Source organism: Berghia stephanieae, chromosome 6, assembly GCF_034508935.2.
Source record: "Berghia stephanieae isolate SIO BIC M18660-M18661 chromosome 6, UCSD_Bste_1.3, whole genome shotgun sequence".
NCBI lineage: Eukaryota > Metazoa > Mollusca > Gastropoda > Nudibranchia > Aeolidiidae > Berghia > Berghia stephanieae.
This window is the reverse complement of record NC_088365.1, coordinates 68,777,202-68,781,827: the sequence shown is the minus strand read 5'-3', so window position 1 is coordinate 68,781,827 and position 4,626 is coordinate 68,777,202. Positions and strand designations below refer to the sequence as shown.

The window sequence follows — 4,626 nt, the reverse complement described above, 5'->3', positions numbered from 1 at the left end:
GAGTGAGTGACAATTATTTGGAACTCACAAAGATAGTGTCTTTTTATAACGCATTTTAACAAATTAACCCCAACCGTTGTCAGTGTGAATAAATAACTGGCGATAGGCATTGATGGATACTATAAAACTACTACTACGAGCTTCTACAACTATCAAATGCATTCGACAGGGGAGAATGGGTACCTTGATAAATAATAATAATAATAATAATAATAATAATAATAATAATAATAATAATAATAATAATAATAATAATAATAATAATAATAATAATAATAATAATAATAATAATAATAATAATAATAATAATAATAATAATAATAATAATAATAATAATAATAATAATAATAATAATAATAATAATAATAATATAATAACAATAATAATAATAATAATAATAATAATAATAATAATAATAATAATAATAATAATAATAATAGAACTTTATTGTTCAAAGAAATTGAAATTCATTTTGGTTCACATTGATGCCAATATAAAATGATGATTATGACGATGATGATGATGATGATAATGATGATGATGATGATCATCATCATCATCATGGCAGTGACATATAATTCAAGAATGCCATTATAAAGCGGACACATTACAATAGATATGCATTATATGAAACTTAAATGTCGTTCCATGTGGAATAAATGAAGCATTGTGAAGCGCATTGAGTATGGTGGAAATAAGAAAATTATCAATATAAATTATGCAACATTCATTCCTTTATAATTTTCGAGAGACATGCTCAAAACTGAAAAGACACGACCATTCACTGAAATTATGTTTATATTTCTAAATAAACAAACAACAAACAAAAAACAAGAAGAAAAAGAAGTGATTCCCAAATCGGATAACTTGGATGTATATTTTCATTGTTTTAAGACCTTCCATATATTAATGAGAAGACACAAAGAGTGAAACTCACCTCTTTGAACTTGCAGACCAGTCTCTCTAACTGATGATGACACATGTCTAGTATAAAAAAAGCATAATTCCCATAAATCGTCAAGGGAGACAAAAAATGTGAAAAATGGTCAATTTCAAAATTTCGCATAAAATCAATGAATAAAGATACAAACATCCAAGTTTCATCAAATCAAAGTATAAATCAAGATCTATAAGGGCAATTCCAATACATATGAATGACAACTATATAAATTTCCCAAATATGTCTCCAAAGTCACACTTTTGAAAAATAATTCACCGTCTACGAATTTTCAAAAATTCATAAAAAACATAAGAATTATGGAAAGATCATTATATTGGACTAATGTTACAAAAATAGAAATAAATGAATGGGAAATCAACAATTAACACAAGAAAATTAAAATATAATGAGTCTTCAAACATTCATAAAAATGGCGAAAACAGTTAAGAAAAAACAGTCTTGACAGCAAGTTCTGTCGAGCTACACAGTCAAGATATGAGTAAATCATTCCAAACTCCAGACAATGTTATATCAACAGTCGTTCCAATTCTTATCAGAAATCTAGCTCTTTATTTAATTACATTTTAAGCGCCACGAAAACGCAAAAAAATGCATATTCCCCATAAATCGTCAAGGGAGACAAAATATGTGAAAAATTGTCAAATTTCAATATTTCGCATAAAATCAATGAATAAAGATACAAACATCCAAGTTTCATCAAATTAAAGTATAAATCAAGACTATAAGGCAATTCCAATACATATGAATGACAACTATATAAATTTTCTATAAATGACTCAAAGTCACATATTGATAAAAATGCACTGTCTACGAATTTTAAAAATTCATAAAAAACATGATTATGGAAAGATCATTATATTGGACTAATGTTACAAAAATAGAAATAAATGAAGTGGAAATAAATCAACAATTGACATAAGAAAATTAAAATATGATGGGTCTTCAAACATTCATAAAAATGGCGAAAAACAGTTAAGAAAAAATAGTCTTGACAGCAAGTTCTGTCGAGCTACAGTTAAAATATGAATAAATCATTCTAAACTCCAGACAATCAACAGACATTTGTACACAACAGACTTGAAATTTCAACACTATTGTCAATTGTAAAGTGAATAATACCTCAGAAGACAGAAATACAACATACAAATAAAAGTAAGTCTACATTATCATTCTAAAGATTGTCAAAATGGAATTTCAAAAGAGAAACGAGATCTGACAAATTGCCTTTCAAATTTAATTTTGTCTTTCTACAGACAATCTTTTGATACCTTATCTCATTTTTAACTGCCTCAACTAAATGACGGTGGGAGAATGAACCACTAACCCTAGATACAAGTACATCAACGTCATGAGAATTGGTACAGGGACCACCATGTCTCTTAATAATCGCCATTAAATTGGATTGAGTAGTTATTGCTTTCATTTCTTTTTTAATCTTTTTCTCTTGATTCTCAGCCATCTTCTCTTTTATTTTAATTTTCACATAATCTTCTTCTTCTCTCTTCCTTTTCCTTAAGCCAGGAGCATGCTTTCGACCAAAAGCAAAAAGTTTTGATTTTTCATTAACAGATTTTGAATTTAAGTAGTCGACAGTTTTATTTCTTTTAACAGTGTGCATCCCTGAACGATTAAATAAAGAACAATGCCTTCTCCTGTTAATATCGAAATCAAAATCTCCAAAGGCACTTTCGCCAATCAAGTTTGTCAAAGGACAATGAGCTAAAGTATCAATAACATCAGTTGATAAATTAGAAAAATCACCATCTTTCAAAAAGTCTGCCAACTGCCTCTCAACAACCACCACCACACCCTCTGAAATCTTTTTAATAGCATCATGCATAATGGACAATTGTTTGGGATTGGCTGAGGTAATATAAGCATTTATGGATTCAACTGAAGTTGAAGGCAAATTACAATTAAATTCAGAATCAAATACAGTAAGGCATCTGGAATCTAGCAAATGCATGGGGTCTGCAATACATTTGACAAAAAAAGCATGGAGCATTTGAACGTAAATGTGAAAATCAGAATACTTGACACGACTCTTTAGCAGTGCCCAATATGGATCAGTAACCTTCATATATAGCAAAGCAACGACACAAATCAAAGACATAATACAATCATCATCAATATCTAAACTTAGACTGACCATCTTCTGGTTAACATTGTCAGGTAATACACCAGATGAAAAAAAATGTTGTACCTCTTGTAAATGAAAAATCAAAGCAGCTGCAGCCGCAAAGAAACAGTTAAATCTATTGGATTTAAAAGACGGAATTTGAGAATGCTCACAATATGTCAGCCATTTTGTACGATAACCATTTTTTTGATCACCTCTGGGGCCTAATAAGTCACAAGCATGCTTAGTGGTGCGAGAAGTTGAAGACATATCGTCTTTAAAATTAGAAAATATAGACTTTTTATCCCTGCCCAACTGTCCTAACCCACTTTCCACTACTACCAAAGCCTCCTCACATGCCTTACTTAACCCTAAAAGAAAATGCGCATTGCAATGTAAAAATGAAATCTGCACATCTCTCCCAAGTTCCTGACTAAGAAAATTAGCTAATTTTGAATCATAAAGTTTCATGCAAGAGGCTCTATCAGTCATCGTACTAGTAATCTTCTCCCACAATTGCTTTAATATTACATCATTTGAAACATTTGAATATTCCCCATAAACATCAGACAAAGTTTTAAAAAGATTTATGGTAATGTCAAGTAATGTGTTTGCATCTTCACATGCAACTGGGCTATACCCTAAATACAAAACTCTTCCATCATCAAGAGAAACTTGATGACCAACTATTTTCTCCTGGTCACGGGACGTACCATCTGAATGAAGGGTTACATTTGATGAAGAAATAATAGCCTCTGTACTTTGTACATGACAAATAACATTTGCTTCATCACATATATTCAAACAAGTTTTACCACATGGCAAATGCAAAAATGTAAAAGAAAATAAATTTTTAGAAACAATATCAATACATTTAGAGACATTGCCTGCTGCAACACCTGCAACAGACATTAAACCAACAACAGCAGATCTCATTGCAATAGAATACGCATTTTTCACAGGCTCTCTAATTTCACTCACACTCACTCCATTATCATCACATGCACATCTTACATTCTCACTCTCACGATCTTTTCTGCTCACCAACTCTTCTTTCAACATTTTAACTTCACCTTTCAATTTTGCATATTTTGTTGCATCATTCTTCATAAAATTCAACTCTCTCTCAAATGTATCTCGTTCACTTTCAACAGACTTAATCTTACTCCTCAGCTGGCGCATACATTTTGCATTATTTTTCTCTATCTTTGAAATTTTGTCAATCATTTTATTTTCGCTAACTTCCTTAACTATTAATTTCTCCTCTAAAACATTAATTTGAGAATTTAAATCCTTTATTAGAGTCTTTAAATTAACACTTTCATTTACACTTTCTTGCAAGTTACTGCGCAGATTTGAACAATCACAATTTTTAAGGTTTATGCTGAAGTCAATAGTATTTGGTTTATTTACAGTATCACTATCACCACTAACAACAGAATCAAGTTTTTGTAGAAAAGGTTTCGAAAGAAATTCATAATATGGATCAGAGTTTCTATGCTTATTCTTCAACAGTCTTATGTAGTTTTTTTTGACAAAATGAAAG

At 30.1% G+C, this 4,626-nt stretch overlaps 1 long non-coding RNA gene across 1 annotated transcript in view; it reads right to left on the bottom strand.

Moving 5' to 3' along the window:
- Nucleotides 1-425: 425 nt before the first annotated feature.
- LOC144975513 (uncharacterized) overlaps nucleotides 426-4,626 on the bottom strand; it is a 6,208-nt gene continuing 2,007 nt past the window's right edge. The window contains exon 3 of the long non-coding RNA XR_013645932.1: nucleotides 426-4,626. This exon is cut by the window's right edge and continues 360 nt beyond it. This is a non-coding gene — a long non-coding RNA (uncharacterized LOC144975513).